General features: G+C 43.4%; 19 non-coding genes across 19 annotated transcripts; 4 read left to right on the forward strand and 15 right to left on the reverse strand.

The window, feature by feature from the left end:
• Positions 1-45: 45 nt before the first annotated feature.
• On the forward strand, positions 46-140 carry TRNAI-UAU (transfer RNA isoleucine (anticodon UAU)). Its single transcript has 2 exons — positions 46-83; positions 105-140. It is a non-coding gene; the product is annotated as a tRNA-Ile (tRNA).
• Positions 141-1628: 1488 nt separating this feature from the next.
• Positions 1629-1700, reverse strand: TRNAT-CGU (transfer RNA threonine (anticodon CGU)). Its single transcript has one exon. It is a non-coding gene; the product is annotated as a tRNA-Thr (tRNA).
• A 546-nt stretch (positions 1701-2246) lies between these two features.
• Positions 2247-2328, reverse strand: TRNAS-GCU (transfer RNA serine (anticodon GCU)). Its single transcript has one exon. It is a non-coding gene; the product is annotated as a tRNA-Ser (tRNA).
• A 687-nt stretch (positions 2329-3015) lies between these two features.
• On the reverse strand, positions 3016-3087 carry TRNAT-UGU (transfer RNA threonine (anticodon UGU)). The gene has a single exon. It is a non-coding gene; the product is annotated as a tRNA-Thr (tRNA).
• A 1022-nt stretch (positions 3088-4109) lies between these two features.
• TRNAI-UAU (transfer RNA isoleucine (anticodon UAU)) lies at positions 4110-4204 on the forward strand. The gene is made up of 2 exons: positions 4110-4147; positions 4169-4204. It is a non-coding gene; the product is annotated as a tRNA-Ile (tRNA).
• Positions 4205-6303: 2099 nt separating this feature from the next.
• TRNAS-GCU (transfer RNA serine (anticodon GCU)) lies at positions 6304-6385 on the reverse strand. The gene has a single exon. It is a non-coding gene; the product is annotated as a tRNA-Ser (tRNA).
• Positions 6386-7072: 687 nt separating this feature from the next.
• Positions 7073-7144, reverse strand: TRNAT-UGU (transfer RNA threonine (anticodon UGU)). The gene has a single exon. It is a non-coding gene; the product is annotated as a tRNA-Thr (tRNA).
• A 1022-nt stretch (positions 7145-8166) lies between these two features.
• Positions 8167-8261, forward strand: TRNAI-UAU (transfer RNA isoleucine (anticodon UAU)). The gene is made up of 2 exons: positions 8167-8204; positions 8226-8261. It is a non-coding gene; the product is annotated as a tRNA-Ile (tRNA).
• Positions 8262-9746: 1485 nt separating this feature from the next.
• Positions 9747-9818, reverse strand: TRNAT-CGU (transfer RNA threonine (anticodon CGU)). The gene has a single exon. It is a non-coding gene; the product is annotated as a tRNA-Thr (tRNA).
• A 546-nt stretch (positions 9819-10364) lies between these two features.
• Positions 10365-10446, reverse strand: TRNAS-GCU (transfer RNA serine (anticodon GCU)). Its single transcript has one exon. It is a non-coding gene; the product is annotated as a tRNA-Ser (tRNA).
• A 687-nt stretch (positions 10447-11133) lies between these two features.
• Positions 11134-11205, reverse strand: TRNAT-UGU (transfer RNA threonine (anticodon UGU)). Its single transcript has one exon. It is a non-coding gene; the product is annotated as a tRNA-Thr (tRNA).
• Positions 11206-11670: 465 nt separating this feature from the next.
• Positions 11671-11747, reverse strand: TRNAS-GCU (transfer RNA serine (anticodon GCU)). Its single transcript has one exon. It is a non-coding gene; the product is annotated as a tRNA-Ser (tRNA).
• Positions 11748-13792: 2045 nt separating this feature from the next.
• Positions 13793-13864, reverse strand: TRNAT-CGU (transfer RNA threonine (anticodon CGU)). Its single transcript has one exon. It is a non-coding gene; the product is annotated as a tRNA-Thr (tRNA).
• A 546-nt stretch (positions 13865-14410) lies between these two features.
• On the reverse strand, positions 14411-14492 carry TRNAS-GCU (transfer RNA serine (anticodon GCU)). Its single transcript has one exon. It is a non-coding gene; the product is annotated as a tRNA-Ser (tRNA).
• Positions 14493-15179: 687 nt separating this feature from the next.
• On the reverse strand, positions 15180-15251 carry TRNAT-UGU (transfer RNA threonine (anticodon UGU)). The gene has a single exon. It is a non-coding gene; the product is annotated as a tRNA-Thr (tRNA).
• Positions 15252-16272: 1021 nt separating this feature from the next.
• On the forward strand, positions 16273-16367 carry TRNAI-UAU (transfer RNA isoleucine (anticodon UAU)). The gene is made up of 2 exons: positions 16273-16310; positions 16332-16367. It is a non-coding gene; the product is annotated as a tRNA-Ile (tRNA).
• Positions 16368-18945: 2578 nt separating this feature from the next.
• Positions 18946-19017, reverse strand: TRNAT-UGU (transfer RNA threonine (anticodon UGU)). The gene has a single exon. It is a non-coding gene; the product is annotated as a tRNA-Thr (tRNA).
• A 2600-nt stretch (positions 19018-21617) lies between these two features.
• On the reverse strand, positions 21618-21689 carry TRNAT-CGU (transfer RNA threonine (anticodon CGU)). The gene has a single exon. It is a non-coding gene; the product is annotated as a tRNA-Thr (tRNA).
• A 546-nt stretch (positions 21690-22235) lies between these two features.
• On the reverse strand, positions 22236-22317 carry TRNAS-GCU (transfer RNA serine (anticodon GCU)). The gene has a single exon. It is a non-coding gene; the product is annotated as a tRNA-Ser (tRNA).
• Positions 22318-22901: the final 584 nt, after the last annotated feature.

Consider the following 22901-nt stretch of genomic DNA (forward strand, 5'->3'; position numbering starts at 1 on the left):
GTGTGTTTGTGGGTGTAGTTTCATGTCGAAAACCAAAACACAGCAGCTCCAGTGGCGCAATCGGGTAGCGCGCGGTACTTATACAGCAGTACATGCAGTGAGCAATGCCGAGGTTGTGAGTTCAAGCCTCACCTGGAGCAACTTTGGAACTTTTTACTAATTCACCTCAAAACTGAATTATTGAACCAATAAATGTTCTGGACATTTTTTGGTTCACCTCAAGGTTTCCTTGTTTGTCAGTTAATGTTGTATGACAGCTCCTCTGCCTTTTAGACATGGAATACTCATTGCAAGTTATTTATGGGGTGTTTGCGCTTTAAATACAGCTACGGAGGGTTTTTGAAAATAGAACAGAAAATAAAAAATGTCAACTGTTATTATACTCCATTTTCTGCTGAGCACCACTTACGGAAGACATTTGTAAAGGTAGAAAAAGGGTTACTGGAGTAGGATCCAGGAGACAATATCAACTTACAAAGAATAATGTTGTCTATTTACTGCATTATCGCCTTTGAAGCAAACCTCTGAGAATAAATACCCTTTCACTAATCAGGCAGTCACTTTGATAAAATCAAGCAGAACAAGGATGCTGATAGGAACTCGCCTCATTTGCATATGGGCTAGGGCTTCTGGGAGCCATGAGAATTAGGAGTTGAAGGTTTTGCAGATCGAGATTGCTAAAGGGCTGGGCATTTGCACAGACCTCTCCATGCCTGATTGGTGCCGAAGGTTAGTTGCAAGTGGTCCCCTGCTCACCCTACCTTACACAGGGCCATGCCCAGTTAGGCCCCTCAGGGCTAGGCACGGCAGGGCTAAGCCCGGCGTTCGTCAGGCGAAGTGCCTGGACCCCTGCTCATCATACCTCAGAATCTGGTCTAGCTATTGCAGACATGGGGAATGGTGCTTATATCCCATTGACAGCGCCCACAAGCTGCATACTAATAGCCAATGATGTGTGAATGCGGTCAGGGTAGCAGACATATAGAACAATTGGGTGGGTTCGCTTCCGAACTGGATGCACAGGAGCAGGAGAGAATGGCTGTTGGCGATGTATGCAACTTGCTCTGCGTGAACACATCTACCGACCCCTTCCCCTACACACACGGGCACATACACACACACACACACACATAGCCATTGGAGCTATGCAGAGCTAATCAGAAAGATTGGTAATCATTAGAACATGAAAGATATGTGTTCATTTTTTATTAAACTTGTGGACTCCCGCAGAAACGGAGGGACTCACATCTCTAATTGAGGCTTGCTTACCTCTATACAAATGTGTTTGCTGGCTGTCTTTCTTCAACTGGTATGTGCGGTTGTGTCTGTCTTTGTCTTTCAACACGCCTGGCACGTTTACATTATCAAAGAGATGATTGTATGGAGATGGGGAACACCCCTCCGTTGCATTGTGAACTTGAACAGTCTTTTCACCAAAGCAGCTACATGCGACATTGCAAGGTTTTTGTCAGTCTTTGCCTGAAAACATTAGGCCTTCCTCTCGAACTCTATTTCACTCCTTCTGTGGAAGACTTCAATTATGAGGATGCATCCCGTCATAAAAGGTTCTCTGTAGATGGTGCAACTCTGGCTTCTCTTCCCCGTGCTTTTTGAAAATAATCCGCCCGAGGCCCTGATGAGGTTTGAACTCATGACCCCTGGTTTACGAGACCAGTGCTCTGCCACTGAGCTACAAGGCCACCTGCTGCTTGCTCACAGCCAACAACAGAAAGTGCAAAGAAACCATGGGTTTTACCTAGGTAGATCTCCAGGTATATGAATTTCTGGTTGTGTAAAAATGGCTGTATATCTCTGCATGTGTTCAGTACGTCATCATACATCTGATTTGCGAAAGCGTGTGTGCTTATGTTGGTGATACATTGTCGGTATGCGTTTGAGTATGTACTTTTACGGGTATGTATGTATTGAGTAGGATGCTGAACAGGTTCATGAGTTTAGATAGCAGGTCAGAATGATGGCAAAAGGAACATGTAAAAGGCAGACAACTAAAAGAAAAAAGAATTTGGGATGTAAGCTTGGGAATTTACTAACTGCGCTGATTTTGGCTCCTATAATAGTAAAGAATGGAAACCTACGAGGAAAGTCTTTGACTAATTTCATTCTCCGCCTGCACCAATGAACTTATTTTTACATCTCTATTTCCATATCTGTACTCATTCCTGTCTTTCACAGGGAGGTTGAAAGACTTTGGTCTATGTTTAAATGCAGACTATAAAGAAAAAATACGACGAAGGTGGGATTCGAACCCACGCGTGCAGAGCACAATGGATTAGCAGTCCATCGCCTTAACCACTCGGCCACCTCGTCTTTTTGGGAACGGTGCTCGAGTCCCATGCTTAAAGAAGAGATAAAACAATGGTGGTGCAAAGTCAGTGAAAAATAGATCATGTTTGTCATAGTAGAAACAAGATCGTTGACTCGTTCTTCCTTACCCGGCCATTGATAGATAAACACATCAAGTTGAAGTTCAGAAAAATATAACAAGAGCTCCTGGAGGGTTCACAACACTAATCCAGAGGAAGGTGCTTGAGCTTCCGTATGGCACACCATTAGTAGTAAAACCAGCATAACGCAAGCTCCAGTTTCCCAGTGTTTGGCATCATTCAACGTTTCCAGCCAAGATCAAAGTTCAGATGCTGCTGCTTCCTGTGATGTCATTGAATTTAAATAGTGAGTGATGGCAATAACCCTTTTCCAATTAAATTTTGCCACATCAACGTCCCTGAAAATAGAGAAAGGCGTGCAACCCAGAACCGCTGTACTGTTCAATAGAGTAAGGGCTTCACCGTGATCATCTGCATCTGTCATCACAAGATTATCAAGGTCTTTTTCTTGAAGAAATTAGGTCCAGAAAGCCGACCTTCCCCACAGACTATTCAGACACCTTGCGCTTGTGGCTTTGTTATAGGCCCGAATCCATTGGTAAAAGGTTGCACAGGTACAATGTGCAATATCAGTTCCTATTCAACAATGTTCAAGAAAATTACCATTTGGAGGCCCTGATGAGGATCGAACTCACGACCCCTGGTTTACAAGACCAGTGCTCTGCCACTGAGCTACAGAGCCCCTCAGGTTATGACGCATAACAGCAACACAACGAGCACACAACATGATGTTTACTGGGTAGACATATTTGAAGGGTGTGTGAGAATGTATGTATATGATTGTGATTTGACCTGTTTTTTTCTGGCCGATTTTTTGAGGAGCAGCTAATTTGTGCGTATTCCGCGCAATTTTAGGGTGACTAATGAGGAGATGTGATGCGTGAAAGTTGAAAAAAACATGTACATGGCAGCAGAGAGACAATATGGATATTACCTTTGCTTTTTTAAATTTCTATCCGGATTCTGGCTCAAAGGGTAGTCAAGCACAGCAGATTGCATTCCTGCCAGTAACACGACAACCTTGTTTGTGTCCTTCTTAATCAACTAACATGCATATTTTCACTTTTGTCTGTATGTTCTTTGAAAGCCAATGGCAATGGTGCTTAGAGCAATGCAGATGTTTAAAAAAGATTTCAAAAGTTAAAATCGACAAAGGTGGGATTCGAAACCACGCGTGTACAGCAGATTAGCAGTACAACGCCTTAACCACTCGGCCACCTCGTCTACAGGGATTATGTTAGGCATTCAAGTCTTTACAGGTAATAACACAAACATCTTCAAAATAGAACCACAATGCGTTCCTTGTTGAGGTACATCCAGCCGTTTGCAGGAAAACTGCCTCACTTGCTGTTGAGAAAAATTCATCAAAGTCCTGGGGTGTTTATAGGCATCGCCAAGATGACATTGGGAGGTGTTTCAATTGACACGTGTTGAATATGAGGAAGAGCATCATGCTGGCGCCAGTGGCACTGCCTGCAGCATGACAAAAATGTAGAAGGGACATTTGACTGCACCATTGGCTGAACATCAGTGGCAAAGTGTATATCAGGCTAAAAGGTAAGCTCCAGTGGCACAATATGGGCACTACAAGGCACCCATAATTTGGTGTCAGCTAAAAAGACAATGCCAGAGCTTGTGGGTGCTTTTGTACACTTGTGTGTGTGTTTGTGGGTGTAGTTTCATGTCGAAAACCAAAACACAGCAGCTCCAGTGGCGCAATCGGTTAGCGCGCGGTACTTATACAGCAGTACATGCAGTGAGCAATGCCGAAGTTGTGAGTTCAAGCCTCACCTGGAGCAACTTTGGAACTTTTTACTAATTCACCTCAAAACTGAATTATTGAACCAATAAATGTTCTGGACATTTTTTGGTTCACCTCAAGGTTTTCTTGATTGTCAGTTAATGTTGTATGACAGCTCCTCTGCCTTTTAGACATGGAATACTCATTGCAAGTTATTTATGGGGTGTTTGCGCTTTAAATACAGCTACGGAGGGTTTTTGAAAATAGAACAGAAAATAAAAAATGTCAACTGTTATTATACTCCATTTTCTGCTGAGCACCACTTACGGAAGACATTTGTAAAGGTAGAAAAAGGGTTACTGGAGTAGGATCCAGGAGACAATATCAACTTACAAAGAATAATGTTGTCTATTTACTGCATTATCGCCTTTGAAGCAAACCTCTGAGAATAAATACCCTTTCACTAATCAGGCAGTCACTTTGATAAAATCAAGCAGAACAAGGATGCTGATAGGAACTCGCCTCATTTGCATATGGGCTAGGGCTTCTGGGAGCCATGAGAATTAGGAGTTGAAGGTTTTGCAGATCGAGATTGCTAAAGGGCTGTGCATTTGCACAGACCTCTCCATGCCTGATTGGTGCCGAAGGTTAGTTGCAAGTGGTCCCCTGCTCACCCTACCTTACACAGGGCCATGCCCAGTTAGGCCCCGGCAGGGCTAAGCCCGGCGTTTGTCAGGCGTTCGTCAGGCGAAGTGCCTGGACCCCTGCTCATCATACCTCAGAATCTGGTCTAGCTATTGCAGACATGGGGAATGGTGCTTATATCCCATTGACAGCGCCCACAAGCTGCATACTAATAGCCAATGATGTGTGAATGCGGTCAGGGTAGCAGACATATAGAACAATTGGGTGGGTTCGCTTCCGAACTGGATGCACAGGAGCAGGAGAGAATGGCTGTTGGCGATGTATGCAACTTGCTCTGCGTGAACACATCTACCGACCCCTTCCCCTACACACACGGGCACATACACACACACACACACATAGCCATTGGAGCTATGCAGAGCTAATCAGAAAGATTGGTAATCATTAGAACATGAAAGATATGTGTTCATTTTTTATTAAACTTGTGGACTCCCGCAGAAACGGAGGGACTCACATCTCTAATTGAGGCTTGCTTACCTCTATACAAATGTGTTTGCTGGCTGTCTTTCTTCAACTGGTATGTGCGGTTGTGTCTGTCTTTGTCTTTCAACACGCCTGGCACGTTTACATTATCAAAGAGATGATTGTATGGAGATGGGGAACACCCCTCCGTTGCATTGTGAACTTGAACAGTCTTTTCACCAAAGCAGCTACATGCGACATTGCAAGGTTTTAGTCAGTCTTTGCCTGAAAACATTAGGCCTTCCTCTCGAACTCTATTTCACTCCTTCTGTGGAAGACTTCAATTATGAGGATGCATCCCGTCATAAAAGGTTCTCTGTAGATGGTGCAACTCTGGCTTCTCTTCCCGTGCTTTTTGAAAATAATCCGCCCGAGGCCCTGATGAGGTTTGAACTCATGACCCCTGGTTTACAGACCAATGCTCTGCCACTGAGCTACAAGGCCACCTGCTGCTTGCTCACAGCCAACAACAGAAAGTGCAAAGAAACCATGGGTTTTACCTAGGTAGATCTCCAGGTATATGAATTTCTGGTTGTGTAAAAATGGCTGTATATCTCTGCATGTGTTCAGTACGTCATCATACATCTGATTTGCGAAAGCGTGTGTGCTTATGTTGGTGATACATTGTCGGTATGCGTTTGAGTATGTACTTTTACGGGTATGTATGTATTGAGTAGGATGCTGAACAGGTTCATGAGTTTAGATAGCAGGTCAGAATGATGGCAAAAGGAACATGTAAAAGGCAGACAACTAAAAGAAAAAAGAATTTGGGATGTAAGCTTGGGAATTTACTAACTGCGCTGATTTTGGCTCCTATAATAGTAAAGAATGGAAACCTACGAGGAAAGTCTTTGACTAATTTCATTCTCCGCCTGCACCAATGAACTTATTTTTACATCTCTATTTCCATATCTGTACTCATTCCTGTCTTTCACAGGGAGGTTGAAAGACTTTGGTCTATGTTTAAATGCAGACTATAAAGAAAAAATACGACAAAGGTGGGATTCGAACCCACGCGTGCAGAGCACAATGGATTAGCAGTCCATCGCCTTAACCACTCGGCCACCTCGTCTGTTTGGGAACGGTGCTCGAGTCCCATGCTTAAAGAAGAGATAAAACAATGGTGGTGCAAAGTCAGTGAAAAATAGATCATGTTTGTCATAGTAGAAACAAGATCGTTGACTCGTTCTTCCTTACCCGGCCATTGATAGATAAACACATCAAGTTGAAGTTCAGAAAAATATAACAAGAGCTCCTGGAGGGTTCACAACACTAATCCAGAGGAAGGTGCTTGAGCTTCCGTATGGCACACCATTAGTAGTAAAACCAGCATAACGCAAGCTCCAGTTTCCCAGTGTTTGGCATCATTCAACGTTTCCAGCCAAGATCAAAGTTCAGATGCTGCTGCTTCCTGTGATGTCATTGAATTTAAATAGTGAGTGATGGCAATAACCCTTTTCCAATTAAATTTTGCCACATCAACGTCCCTGAAAATAGAGAAAGGCGTGCAACCCAGAACCGCTGTACTGTTCAATAGAGTAAGGGCTTCACCGTGATCATCTGCATCTGTCATCACAAGATTATCAAGGTCTTTTTCTTGAAGAAATTAGGTCCAGAAAGCCGACCTTCCCCACAGACTATTCAGACACCTTGCGCTTGTGGCTTTGTTATAGGCCCGAATCCATTGGTAAAAGGTTGCACAGGTACAATGTGCAATATCAGTTCCTATTCAACAATGTTCAAGAAAATTACCATTTGGAGGCCCTGATGAGGATCGAACTCACGACCCCTGGTTTACAAGACCAGTGCTCTGCCACTGAGCTACAGAGCCCCTCAGGTTTCCACGCATAACAGCAACACAACGAGCACACAACATGATGTTTACTGGGTAGACATATTTGAAGGGTGTGTGAGAATGTATGTATATGATTGTGATTTGACCTGTTTTTTTCTGGCCGATTTTTTGAGGAGCAGCTAATTTGTGCGTATTCCGCGCAATTTTAGGGTGACTAATGAGGAGATGTGATGCGTGAAAGTTGAAAAAAACATGTACATGGCAGCAGAGAGACAATATGGATATTACCTTTGCTTTTTTAAATTTCTATCCGGATTCTGGCTCAAAGGGTAGTCAAGCACAGCAGATTGCATTCCTGCCAGTAACACGACAACCTTGTTTGTGTCCTTCTTAATCAACTAACATGCATATTTTCACTTTTGTCTGTATGTTCTTTGAAAGCCAATGGCAATGGTGCTTAGAGCAATGCAGATGTTTAAAAAAGATTTCAAAAGTTAAAATCGACAAAGGTGGGATTCGAAACCACACGTGTACAGCAGATTAGCAGTCCTTCGCCTTAACCACTCGGCCACCTCGTCTACAGGGATTATGTTAGGCATTCAAGTCTTTACAGGTAATAACACAAACATCTTCAAAATAGAACCACAATGCGTTCCTTGTTGAGGTACATCCAGCCGTTTGCAGGAAAACTGCCTCACTTGCTGTTGAGAAAAATTCATCAAAGTCCTGGGGTGTTTATAGGCATCGCCAAGATGACATTGGGAGGTGTTTCAATTGACACGTGTTGAATATGAGGAAGAGCATCATGCTGGCTCCAGTGGCACTGCCTGCAGCATGACAAAAATGTAGAAGGGACATTTGACTGCACCATTGGCTGAACATCAGTGGCAAAGTGTATATCAGGCTAAAAGGTAAGCTCCAGTGGCACAATATGGGCACTACAAGGCACCCATAATTTGGTGTCAGCTAAAAAGACAATGCCAGAGCTTGTGGGTGCTTTTGTACACTTGTGTGTGTGTTTGTGGGTGTAGTTTCATGTCGAAAACCAAAACACAGCAGCTCCAGTGGCGCAATCGGTTAGCGCGCGGTACTTATACAGCAGTACATGCAGTGAGCAATGCCGAGGTTGTGAGTTCAAGCCTCACCTGGAGCAACTTTGGAACTTTTTACTAATTCACCTCAAAACTGAATTATTGAACCAATAAATGTTCTGGACATTTTTTGGTTCACCTCAAGGTTTCCTTGATTGTCAGTTATTGTTGTATGACAGCTCCTCTGCCTTTTAGACATGGAATACTCATTGCAAGTTATTTATGGGGTGTTTGCGCTTTAAATACAGCTACGGAGGGTTTTTGAAAATAGAACAGAAAATAAAAAATGTCAACTGTTATTATACTCCATTTTCTGCTGAGCACCACTTACGGAAGACATTTGTAAAGGTAGAAAAAGGGTTACTGGAGTAGGATCCAGGAGACAATATCAACTTACAAAGAATAATGTTGTCTATTTACTGCATTATCGCCTTTGAAGCAAACCTCTGAGAATAAATACCCTTTCACTAATCAGGCAGTCACTTTGATAAAATCAAGCAGAACAAGGATGCTGATAGGAACTCGCCTCATTTGCATATGGGCTAGGGCTTCTGGGAGCCATGAGAATTAGGAGTTGAAGGTTTTGCAGATCGAGATTGCTAAAGGGCTGGGCATTTGCACAGACCTCTCCATGCCTGATTGGTGCCGAAGGTTAGTTGCAAGTGGTCCCCTGCTCACCCTACCTTACACAGGGCCATGCCCAGTTAGGCCCCGGCAGGGCTAAGCCCGGCATTTGTCAGGCGTTCGTCAGGCGAAGTGCCTGGACCCCTGCTCATCATACCTCAGAATCTGGTCTAGCTATTGCAGACATGAGGAATGGTGCTTATATCCCATTGACAGCGCCCACAAGCTGCATACTAATAGCCAATGATGTGTGAATGCGGTCAGGGTAGCAGACATATAGAACAATTGGGTGGGTTCGCTTCCGAACTGGATGCACAGGAGCAGGAGAGAATGGCTGTTGGCGATGTATGCAACTTGCTCTGCGTGAACACATCTACCGACCCCTTCCCCTACACACACGGGCACATACACACACACACACACACATAGCCATTGGAGCTATGCAGAGCTAATCAGAAAGATTGGTAATCATTAGAACATGAAAGATATGTGTTCATTTTTTATTAAACTTGTGGACTCCCGCAGAAACGGAGGGACTCACATCTCTAATTGAGGCTTGCTTACCTCTATACAAATGTGTTTGCTGGCTGTCTTTCCTCAACTGGTATGTGCGGTTGTGTCTGTCTTTGTCTTTCAACACGCCTGGCACGTTTACATTATCAAAGAGATGATTGTATGGAGATGGGGAACACCCCTCCGTTGCATTGTGAACTTGAACAGTCTTTTCACCAAAGCAGCTACATGCGACATTGCAAGGTTTTTGTCAGTCTTTGCCTGAAAACATTAGGCCTTCCTCTCGAACTCTATTTCACTCCTTCTGTGGAAGACTTCAATTATGAGGATGCATCCCGTCATAAAAGGTTCTCTGTAGATGGTGCAACTCTGGCTTCTCTTCCCCGTGCTTTTTGAAAATAATCCGCCCGAGGCCCTGATGAGGTTTGAACTCATGACCCCTGGTTTACGAGACCAGTGCTCTGCCACTGAGCTACAAGGCCACCTGCTGCTTGCTCACAGCCAACAACAGAAAGTGCAAAGAAACCATGGGTTTTACCTAGGTAGATCTCCAGGTATATGAATTTCTGGTTGTGTAAAAATGGCTGTATATCTCTGCATGTGTTCAGTACGTCATCATACATCTGATTTGCGAAAGCGTGTGTGCTTATGTTGGTGATACATTGTCGGTATGCGTTTGAGTATGTACTTTTACGGGTATGTATGTATTGAGTAGGATGCTGAACAGGTTCATGAGTTTAGATAGCAGGTCAGAATGATGGCAAAAGGAACATGTAAAAGGCAGACAACTAAAAGAAAAAAGAATTTGGGATGTAAGCTTGGGAATTTACTAACTGCGCTGATTTTGGCTCCTATAATAGTAAAGAATGGAAACCTACGAGGAAAGTCTTTGACTAATTTCATTCTCCGCCTGCACCAATGAACTTATTTTTACATCTCTATTTCCATATCTGTACTCATTCCTGTCTTTCACAGGGAGGTTGAAAGACTTTGGTCTATGTTTAAATGCAGACTATAAAGAAAAAATACGACGAAGGTGGGATTCGAACCCACGCGTGCAGAGCACAATGGATTAGCAGTCCATCGCCTTAACCACTCGGCCACCTCGTCTGTTTGGGAACGGTGCTCGAGTCCCATGCTTAAAGAAGAGATAAAACAATGGTGGTGCAAAGTCAGTGAAAAATAGATCATGTTTGTCATAGTAGAAACAAGATCGTTGACTCGTTCTTCCTTACCCGGCCATTGATAGATAAACACATCAAGTTGAAGTTCAGAAAAATATAACAAGAGCTCCTGGAGGGTTCACAACACTAATCCAGAGGAAGGTGCTTGAGCTTCCGTATGGCACACCATTAGTAGTAAAACCAGCATAACGCAAGCTCCAGTTTCCCAGTGTTTGGCATCATTCAACGTTTCCAGCCAAGATCAAAGTTCAGATGCTGCTGCTTCCTGTGATGTCATTGAATTTAAATAGTGAGTGATGGCAATAACCCTTTTCCAATTAAATTTTGCCACATCAATGTCCCTGAAAATAGAGAAAGGCGTGCAACCCAGAACCGCTGTACTGTTCAATAGAGTAAGGGCTTCACCGTGATCATCTGCATCTGTCATCACAAGATTATCAAGGTCTTTTTCTTGAAGAAATTAGGTCCAGAAAGCCGACCTTCCCCACAGACTATTCAGACACCTTGCGCTTGTGGCTTTGTTATAGGCCCGAATCCATTGGTAAAAGGTTGCACAGGTACAATGTGCAATATCAGTTCCTATTCAACAATGTTCAAGAAAATTACCATTTGGAGGCCCTAATGAGGATCAAACTCACGACCCCTGGTTTACAAGACCAGTGCTCTGCCACTGAGCTACAGAGCCCCTCAGGTTACCACGCATAACAGCAACACAACGAGCACACAACATGATGTTTACTGGGTAGACATATTTGAAGGGTGTGTGAGAATGTATGTATATGATTGTGATTTGACCTGTTTTTTTCTGGCCGATTTTTTGAGGAGCAGCTAATTTGTGCGTATTCCGCGCAATTTTAGGGTGACTAATGAGGAGATGTGATGCGTGAAAGTTGAAAAAAACATGTACATGGCAGCAGAGAGACAATATGGATATTACCTTTGCTTTTTTAAATTTCTATCCGGATTCTGGCTCAAAGGGTAGTCAAGCACAGCAGATTGCATTCCTGCCAGTAACACGACAACCTTGTTTGTGTCCTTCTTAATCAACTAACATGCATATTTTCACTTTTGTCTGTATGTTCTTTGAAAGCCAATGGCAATGGTGCTTAGAGCAATGCAGATGTTTAAAAAAGATTTCAAAAGTTAAAATCGACGAAGGTGGGATTCGAAACCACGCGTGTACAGCAGATTAGCAGTCCATCGCCTTAACCACTCGGCCACCTCGTCTACAGGGATTATGTTAGGCATTCAAGTCTTTACAGGTAATAACACAAACATCTTCAAAATAGAACCACAATGCGTTCCTTGTTGAGGTACATCCAGCCGTTTGCAGGAAAACTGCCTCACTTGCTGTTGAGAAAAATTCATCAAAGTCCTGGGGTGTTTATAGGCATCGCCAAGATGACATTGGGAGGTGTTTCAATTGACACGTGTTGAATATGAGGAAGAGCATCATGCTGGCTCCAGTGGCACTGCCTGCAGCATGACAAAAATGTAGAAGGGACATTTGACTGCACCATTGGCTGAACATCAGTGGCAAAGTGTATATCAGGCTAAAAGGTAAGCTCCAGTGGCACAATATGGGCACTACAAGGCACCCATAATTTGGTGTCAGCTAAAAAGACAATGCCAGAGCTTGTGGGTGCTTTTGTACACTTGTGTGTGTGTTTGTGGGTGTAGTTTCATGTCGAAAACCAAAACACAGCAGCTCCAGTGGCGCAATCGGCGGTACTTATACAGCAGTACATGCAGTGAGCAATGCCGAGGTTGTGAGTTCAAGCCTCACCTGGAGCAACTTTGGAACTTTTTACTAATTCACCTCAAAACTGAATTATTGAACCAATAAATGTTCTGGACATTTTTTGGTTCACCTCAAGGTTTCCTTGATTGTCAGTTAATGTTGTATGACAGCTCCTCTGCCTTTTAGACATGGAATACTCATTGCAAGTTATTTATGGGGTGTTTGCGCTTTAAATACAGCTACGGAGGGTTTTTGAAAATAGAACAGAAAATAAAAAATGTCAACTGTTATTATACTCCATTTTCTGCTGAGCACCACTTACGGAAGACATTTGTAAAGGTAGAAAAAGGGTTACTGGAGTAGGATCCAGGAGACAATATCAACTTACAAAGAATAATGTTGTCTATTTACTGCATTATCGCCTTTGAAGCAAACCTCTGAGAATAAATACCCTTTCACTAATCAGGCAGTCACTTTGATAAAATCAAGCAGAACAAGGATGCTGATAGGAACTCGCCTCATTTGCATATGGGCTAGGGCTTCTGGGAGCCATGAGAATTAGGAGTTGAATTTTTTGCAGATCGAGATTGCTAAAGGGCATTTGCACAGACCTCTCCATGCCTGATTGGTGCCGAAGGTTAGTTGCAAGTGGTCCCCTGCTCACCCTACCTTACACAGGGCCATGCCCAGTTAGGCCCCGGCAGGGCTAAGCCCGGCGTTTGTCAGGCGTTCGTCAGGCGAAGTGCCTGGACCCCTGCTCATCATACCTCAGAATCTGGTCTAGCTATTGCAGACATGGGGAATGGTGCTTATATCCCATTGACAGCGCCCACAAGCTGCATACTAATAGCCAATGATGTGTGAATGCGGTCAGGGTAGCAGACATATAGAACAATTGGGTGGGTTCGCTTCCGAACTGGATGCACAGGAGCAGGAGAGAATGGCTGTTGGCGATGTATGCAACTTGCTCTGCGTGAACACATCTACCGACCCCTTCCCCTACACACAGGGGCACATACACACACACACACACATAGCCATTGGAGCTATGCAGAGCTAATCAGAAAGATTGGTAATCATTAGAACATGAAAGATATGTGTTCATTTTTTATTAAACTTGTGGACTCCCGCAGAAACGGAGGGACTCACATCTCTAATTGAGGCTTGCTTACCTCTATACAAATGTGTTTGCTGGCTGTCTTTCTTCAACTGGTATGTGCGGTTGTGTCTGTCTTTGTCTTTCAACACGCCTGGCACGTTTACATTATCAAAGAGATGATTGTATGGAGATGGGGAACACCCCTCCGTTGCATTGTGAACTTGAACAGTCTTTTCACCAAAGCAGCTACATGCGACATTGCAAGGTTTTTGTCAGTCTTTGCCTGAAAACATTAGGCCTTCCTCTCGAACTCTATTTCACTCCTTCTGTGGAAGACTTCAATTATGAGGATGCATCCCGTCATAAAAGGTTCTCTGTAGATGGTGCAACTCTGGCTTCTCTTCCCCGTGCTTTTTGAAAATAATCCGCCCGAGGCCCTGATGAGGTTTGAACTCATGACCCCTGGTTTACGAGACCAGTGCTCTGCCACTGAGCTACAAGGCCACCTGCTGCTTGCTCACAGCCAACAACAGAAAGTGCAAAGAAACCATGGGTTTTACCTAGGTAGATCTCCAGGTATATGAATTTCTGGTTGTGTAAAAATGGCTGTATATCTCTGCATGTGTTCAGTACGTCATCATACATCTGATTTGCGAAAGCGTGTGTGCTTATGTTGGTGATACATTGTCGGTATGCGTTTGAGTATGTACTTTTACGGGTATGTATGTATTGAGTAGGATGCTGAACAGGTTCATGAGTTTAGATAGCAGGTCAGAATGATGGCAAAAGGAACATGTAAAAGGCAGACAACTAAAAGAAAAAAGAATTTGGGATGTAAGCTTGGGAATTTACTAACTGCGCTGATTTTGGCTCCTATAATAGTAAAGAATGGAAACCTACGAGGAAAGTCTTTGACTAATTTCATTCTCCGCCTGCACCAATGAACTTATTTTTACATCTCTATTTCCATATCTGTACTCATTCCTGTCTTTCACAGGGAGGTTGAAAGACTTTGGTCTATGTTTAAATGCAGACTATAAAGAAAAAATACAACGAAGGTGGGATTCGAACCCATGCGTGCAGAGCACAATGGATTAGCAGTCCATCGCCTTAACCACTCGGCCACCTCGTCTGTTTGGGAACGGTGCTCGAGTCCCATGCTTAAAGAAGAGATAAAACAATGGTGGTGCAAAGTCAGTGAAAAATAGATCATGTTTGTCATAGTAGAAACAAGATCGTTGACTTGTTCTTCCTTACCCGGCCATTGATAGATAAACACATCAAGTTGAAGTTCAGAAAAATATAACAAGAGCTCCTGGAGGGTTCACAACACTAATCCAGAGGAAGGTGCTTGAGCTTCCGTATGGCAACCCATTAGTAGTAAAACCAGCATAACGCAAGCTCCAGTTTCCCAGTGTTTGGCATCATTCAACGTTTCCAGCCAAGATCAAAGTTCAGATGCTGCTGCTTCCTGTGATGTCATTGAATTTAAATAGTGAGTGATGGCAATAACCCTTTTCCAATTAAATTTTGCCACATCAACGTCCCTGAAAATAGAGAAAGGCGTGCAACCCAGAACCGCTGTACTGTTCAATAGAGTAAGGGCTTCACCGTGATCATCTGCATCTGTCATCACAAGATTATCAAGGTCTTTTTCTTGAAGAAATTAGGTCCAGAAAGCCGACCTTCCCCACAGACTATTCAGACACCTTGCGCTTGTGGCTTTGTTATAGGCCCGAATCCATTGGTAAAAGGTTGCACAGGTACAATGTGCAATATCAGTTCCTATTCAGCAATGTTCAAGAAAATTACCATTTGGAGGCCCTGATGAGGGTCGAACTCACGACCCCTGGTTTACAAGACCAGTGCTCTGCCACTGAGCTACAGAGCCCCTCAGGTTACCACGCATAACAGCAACACAACGAGCACACAACATGATGTTTACTGGGTAGACATATTTGAAGGGTGTGTGAGAATGTATGTATATGATTGTGATTTGACCTGTTTTTTTCTGGCCGATTTTTTGAGGAGCAGCTAATTTGTGCGTATTCCGTGCAATTTTAGGGTGACTAATGAGGAGATGTGATGCGTGAAAGTTGAAAAAAACATGTACATGGCAGCAGAGAGACAATATGGATATTACCTTTGCTTTTTTAAATTTCTATCCGGATTCTGGCTCAAAGGGTAGTCAAGCACAGCAGATTGCATTCCTGCCAGTAACACGACAACCTTGTTTGTGTCCTTCTTAATCAACTAACATGCATATTTTCACTTTTGTCTGTATGTTCTTTGAAAGCCACTGGCAATGGTGCTTAGAGCAATGCAGATGTTTAAAAAAGATTTCAAAAGTTAAAATCGACGAAGGTGGGATTCGAAACCACGCGTGTACAGCAGATTAGCAGTCCATCGCCTTAACCACTCGGCACCTCGTCTACAGGGATTATGTTAGGCATTCAAGTCTTTACAGGTAATAACACAAACATCTTCAAAATAGAACCACAATGCGTTCCTTGTTGAGGTACATCCAGCCGTTTGCAGGAAAACTGCCTCACTTGCTGTTGAGAAAAATTCATCAAAGTCCTGGGGTGTTTATAGGCATCGCCAAGATGACATTGGGAGGTGTTTCAATTGACACGTGTTGAATATGAGGAAGAGCATCATGCTGGCTCCAGTGGCACTGCCTGCAGCATGACAAAAATGTAGAAGGGACATTTGACTGCACCATTGGCTGAACATCAGTGGCAAAGTGTATATCAGGCTAAAAGGTAAGCTCCAGTGGCACAATATGGGCACTACAAGGCACCCATAATTTGGTGTCAGCTAAAAAGACAATGCCAGAGCTTGTGGGTGCTTTTGTACACTTGTGTGTGTGTTTGTGGGTGTAGTTTCATGTCGAAAACCAAAACACAGCAGCTCCAGTAGCGCAATCGGTTAGCGCGCGGTACTTATACAGCAGTACATGCAGTGAGCAATGCCGAGGTTGTGAGTTCAAGCCTCACCTGGAGCAACTTTGGAACTTTTTACTAATTCACCTCAAAACTGAATTATTGAACCAATAAATGTTCTGGACATTTTTTGGTTCACCTCAAGGTTTCCTTGATTGTCAGTTAATGTTGTATGACAGCTCCTCTGCCTTTTAGACATGGAATACTCATTGCAAGTTATTTATGGGGTGTTTGCGCTTTAAATACAGCTACGGAGGGTTTTTGAAAATAGAACAGAAAATAAAAAATGTCAACTGTTATTATACTCCATTTTCTGCTGAGCACCACTTACGGAAGACATTTGTAAAGGTAGAAAAAGGGTTACTGGAGTAGGATCCAGGAGACAATATCAACTTACAAAGAATAATGTTGTCTATTTACTGCATTATCGCCTTTGAAGCAAACCTCTGAGAATAAATACCCTTTCACTAATCAGGCAGTCACTTTGATAAAATCAAGCAGAACAAGGATGCTGATAGGAACTCGCCTCATTTGCATATGGGCTAGGGCTTCTGGGAGCCATGAGAATTAGGAGTTGAAGGTTTTGCAGATCGAGATTGCTAAAGGGCTGGGCATTTGCACAGACCTCTCCATGCCTGATTGGTGCCGAAGGTTAGTTGCAAGTGGTCCCCTGCTCACCGTACCTTACACAGGGCTATGCCCAGTTAGGCCCCGGCAGGGCTAAGCCCGGCGTTTGTCAGGCGTTCGTCAGGCGAAGTGCCTGGACCTCTGCTCATCATACCTCAGAATCTGGTCTAGCTATTGCAGACATGGGGAATGGTGCTTATATCCCATTGACAGCGCCCACAAGCTGCATACTAATAGCCAATGATGTGTGAATGCGGTCAGGGTAGCAGACATATAGAACAATTGGGTGGGTTCGCTTCCGAACTGGATGCACAGGAGCAGGAGAGAATGGCTGTTGGCGATGTATGCAACTTGCTCTGCGTGAACACATCTACCGACCCCTTCCCCTACACACACGGGCACATACACACACACACACACATAGCCATTGGAGCTATGCAGAGCTAATCAGAAAGATTGGTAATCATTAGAACATGAAAGATATGTGTACATTTTTTATTAAACTTGTGGACTCCCGCAGAAACGGAGGGACTCACATCTCTAATTGAGGCTTGCTTACCTCTATACAAATGTGTTTGCTGGCTGTCTTTCTTCAACTGGTATGTGCGGTTGTGTCTGTCTTTGTCTTTCAACACGCCTGGCACGTTTACATTATCAAAGAGATGATTGTATGGAGATGGGGAACACCCCTCCGTTGCATTGTGAACTTGAACAGTCTTTTCACCAAAGCAGCTACATGCGACATTGCAAGGTTTTTGTCAGTCTTTGCCTGAAAACATTAGGCCTTCCTCTCGAACTCTATTTCACTCCTTCTGTGGAAGACTTCAATTATGAGGATGCATCCCGTCATAAAAGGTTCTCTGTAGATGGTGCAACTCTGGCTTCTCTTCCCCGTGCTTTTTGAAAATAATCCGCCCGAGGCCCTGATGAGGTTTGAACTCATGACACCTGGTTTACGAGACCAGAAGCGAAAGCGAAAGCGTGTGTGCTTATGTTGGTGATACATTGTCGGTATGCGTTTGAGTATGTACTTTTACGGGTATGTATGTATTGAGTAGGATGCTGAACAGGTTCATGAGTTTAGATAGCAGGTCAGAATGATGGCAAAAGGAACATGTAAAAGGCAGACAACTAAAAGAAAAAAGAATTTGGGATGTAAGCTTGGGAATTTACTAACTGCACTGATTTTGGCTCCTATAATAGTAAAGAATGGAAACCTACGAGGAAAGTCTTTGACTAATTTCATTCTCCGCCTGCACCAATGAACTTATTTTTACATCTCTATTTCCATATCTGTACTCATTCCTGTCTTTCACAGGGAGGTTGAAAGACTTTGGTCTATGTTTAAATGCAGACTATAGAAGAGATAAAACAATGGTGGTGCAAAGTCAGTGAAAAATAGATCATGTTTGTCATAGTAGAAACAAGATCGTTGACTCGTTCTTCCTTACCCGGCCATTGATAGATAAACACATCAAGTTGAAGTTCAGAAAAATATAACAAGAGCTCCTGGAGGGTTCACAACACTAATCCAGAGGAAGGTGCTTGAGCTTCCGTATGGCACACCATTAGTAGTAAAACCAGCATAACGCAAGCTCCAGTTTCCCAGTGTTTGGCATCATTCAACGTTTCCAGCCAAGATCAAAGTTCAGATGCTGCTGCTTCCTGTGATGTCATTGAATTTAAATAGTGAGTGATGGCAATAACCCTTTTCCAATTAAATTTTGCCACATCAACGTCCCTGAAAATAGAGAAAGGCGTGCAACCCAGAACCGCTGTACTGTTCAATAGAGTAAGGGCTTCACCGTGATCATCTGCATCTGTCATCACAAGATTATCAAGGTCTTTTTCTTGAAGAAATTAGGTCCAGAAAGCCGACCTTCCCCACAGACTATTCAGACACCTTGCGCTTGTGGCTTTGTTATAGGCCCGAATCCATTGGTAAAAGGTTGCACAGGTACAATGTGCAATATCAGTTCCTATTCAACAATGTTCAAGAAAATTACCATTTGGAGGCCCTGATGAGGATCGAACTCACGACCCCTGGTTTACAAGACCAGTGCTCTGCCACTGAGCTACAGAGCCCCTCAGGTTACCACGCATAACAGCAACACAACGAGCACACAACATGATGTTTACTGGGTAGACATATTTGAAGGGTGTGTGAGAATGTATGTATATGATTGTGATTTGAGCTGTTTTTTTCTGGCCGATTTTTTGAGGAGCAGCTAATTTGTGCGTATTCCGCGCAATTTTAGGGTGACTAATGAGGAGATGTGATGCATGAAAGTTGAAAAAAACATGTACATGGCAGCAGAGAGACAATATGGATATTACCTTTGCTTTTTTAAATTTCTATCCGGATTCTGGCTCAAAGGGTAGTCAAGCACAGCAGATTGCATTCCTGCCAGTAACACGACAACCTTGTTTGTGTCCTTCTTAATCAACTAACATGCATATTTTCACTTTTGTCTGTATGTTCTTTGAAAGCCAATGGCAATGGTGCTTAGAGCAATGCAGATGTTTAAAAAAGATTTCAAAAGTTAAAATTGACGAAGGTGGGATTCGAAACCACGCATGTACAGCAGATTAGCAATCCATCGCCTTAACCACTCGGCCACCTCGTCTACAGGGATTATGTTAGGCATTCAAGTCTTTACAGGTAATAACACAAACATCTTCAAAATAGAACCACAATGCGTTCCTTGTTGAGGTACATCCAGCCGTTTGCAGGAAAACTGCCTCACTTGCTGTTGAGAAAAATTCATCAAAGTCCTGGGGTGTTTATAGGCATCGCCAAGATGACATTGGGAGGTGTTTCAATTGACACGTGTTGAATATGAGGAAGAGCATCATGCTGGCTCCAGTGGCACTGCCTGCAGCATGACAAAAATGTAGAAGGGACATTTGACTGCATCATTGGCTGAACATCAGTGGCAAAGTGTATATCAGGCTAAAAGGTAAGCTCCAGTGGCACAATATGGGCACTACAAGGCACCCATAATTTGGTGTCAGCTAAAAAGACAATGCCAGAGCTTGTGGGTGCTTTTGTACACTTGTGTGTGTGTTTGTGGGTGTAGTTTCATGTCGAAAACCAAAACACAGCAGCTCCAGTGGCGCAATCGGTTAGCGAGAGGTACTTATACAGCAGTACATGCAGTGAGCAATGCTGAGGTTGTGAGTTCAAGCCTCACCTGGAGCAACTTTGGAACTTTTTACTAATTCACCTCAAAACTGAATTATTGAACCAATAAATGTTCTGGACATTTTTTGGTTCACCTCAAGGTTTCCTTGATTGTCAGTTAATGTTGTATGACAGCTCCTCTGCCTTTTAGACATGGAACACTCATTGCAAGTTATTTATGGGGTGTTTGCGCTTTAAATACAGCTACGGAGGGTTTTTGAAAATAGAACAGAAAATAAAAAATGTCAACTGTTATTATACTCCATTTTCTGCTGAGCACCACCTACGGAAGACATTTGTAAAGGTAGAAAAAGGGTTACTGGAGTAGGATCCAGGAGACAATATCAACTTACAAAGAATAATGTTGTCTATTTACTGCATTATCGCCTTTGAAGCAAACCTCTGAGAATAAATACCCTTTCACTAATCAGGCAGTCACTTTGATAAAATCAAGCAGAACAAGGATGCTGATAGGAACTCGCCTCATTTGCATATGGGCTAGGGCTTCTGGGAGCCATGAGAATTAGGAGTTGAAGGTTTTGCAGATCGAGATTGCTAAAGGGCTGGGCATTTGCACAGACCTCTCCATGCCTGATTGGTGCCGAAGGTTAGTTGCAAGTGGTCCCCTGCTCACCCTACCTTACACAGGGCCATGCCCAGTTAGGCCCCGGCAGGGCTAAGCCCGGCGTTTGTCAGGTGTTCGTCAGGCGAAGTGCCTGGACCCCTGCTCATCATACCTCAGAATCTGGTCTAGCTATTGCAGACATGGGGAATGGTGCTTATATCCCATTGACAGCGCCCACAAGCTGCATACTAATAGCCAATGATGTGTGAATGCGGTCAGGGTAGCAGACATATAGAACAATTGGGTGGGTTCGCTTCCGAACTGGATGCACAGGAGCAGGAGAGAATGGCTGTTGGCGATGTATGCAACTTGCTCTGCGTGAACACATCTACCGACCCCTTCCCCTACACACACGGGCACATACACACACACACACACATAGCCATTGGAGCTATGCAGAGCTAATCAGAAAGATTGGTAATCATTAGAACATGAAAGATATGTGTTCATTTTTTATTAAACTTGTGGACTCCCGCAGAAACGGAGGGACTCACATCTCTAATTGAGGCTTGCTTACCTCTATACAAATGTGTTTGCTGGCTGTCTTTCTTCAACTGGTATGTGCGGTTGTGTCTGTCTTTGTCTTTCAACACGCCTGGCACGTTTACATTATCAAAGAGATGATTGTATGGAGATGGGGAACACCCCTCCGTTGCATTGTGAACTTGAACAGTCTTTTCACCAAAGCAGCTACATGCGACATTGCAAGGTTTTTGTCAGTCTTTGCCTGAAAACATTAGGCCTTCCTCTCGAACTCTATTTCACTCCTTCTGTGGAAGACTTCAATTATGAGGATGCATCCCGTCATAAAAGGTTCTCTGTAGATGGTGCAACTCTGGCTTCTCTTCCCCGTGCTTTTTGAAAATAATCCGCCCGAGGCCCTGATGAGGTTTGAACTCATGACCCCTGGTTTACGAGACCAGTGCTCTGCCACTGAGCTACAAGGCCACCTGCTGCTTCCTCACAGCCAACAACAGAAAGTGCAAAGAAACCATGGGTTTTACCTAGGTAGATCTCCAGGTATATGAATTTCTGGTTGTGTAAAAATGGCTGTATATCTCTGCATGTGTTCAGTACGTCATCATACATCTGATTTGCGAAAGCGTGTGTGCTTATGTTGGTGATACATTGTCGGTATGCGTTTGAGTATGTACTTTTACGGGTATGTATGTATTGAGTAGGATGCTGAACAGGTTCATGAGTTTAGATAGCAGGTCAGAATGATGGCAAAAGGAACATGTAAAAGGCAGACAACTAAAAGAAAAAAGAATTTGGGATGTAAGCTTGGGAATTTACTAACTGTGCTGATTTTGGCTCCTATAATAGTAAAGAATGGAAACCTACGAGGAAAGTCTTTGACTAATTTCATTCTCCGCCTGCACCAATGAACTTATTTTTACATCTCTATTTCCATATCTGTACTCATTCCTGTCTTTCACAGGGAGGTTGAAAGACTTTGGTCTATGTTTAAATGCAGACTATAAAGAAAAAATACGACAAAGGTGGGATTCGAACCCACGCGTGCAGAGCACAATGGATTAGCAGCCAATCGCCTTAACCACTCGGCCACCTCGTCTGTTTGGGAACGGTGCTCGAGTCCCATGCTTAAAGAAGAGATAAAACAATGGTGGTGCAAAGTCAGTGAAAAATAGATCATGTTTGTCATAGTAGAAACAAGATCGTTGACTCGTTCTTCCTTACCCGGCCATTGATAGATAAACACATCAAGTTGAAGTTCAGAAAAATATAACAAGAGCTCCTGGAGGGTTCACAACACTAATCCAGAGGAAGGTGCTTGAGCTTCCGTATGGCACACCATTAGTAGTAAAACCAGCATAACGCAAGCTCCAGTTTCCCAGTGTTTGGCATCATTCAACGTTTCCAGCCAAGATCAAAGTTCAGATGCTGCTGCTTCCTGTGATGTCATTGAATTTAAATAGTGAGTGATGGCAATAACCCTTTTCCAATTAAATTTTGCCACATCAACGTCCCTGAAAATAGAGAAAGGCGTGCAACCCAGAACCGCTGTACTGTTCAATAGAGTAAGGGCTTCACCGTGATCATCTGCATCTGTCATCACAAGATTATCAAGGTCTTTTTCTTGAAGAAATTAGGTCCAGAAAGCCGACCTTCCCCACAGACTATTCAGACACCTTGTGC

This window comes from Ambystoma mexicanum, chromosome 13, assembly GCF_040938575.1.
Source record: "Ambystoma mexicanum isolate Mex_15411 chromosome 13, UKY_AmexF1_1, whole genome shotgun sequence".
Taxonomy (NCBI): domain Eukaryota; kingdom Metazoa; phylum Chordata; class Amphibia; order Caudata; family Ambystomatidae; genus Ambystoma; species Ambystoma mexicanum.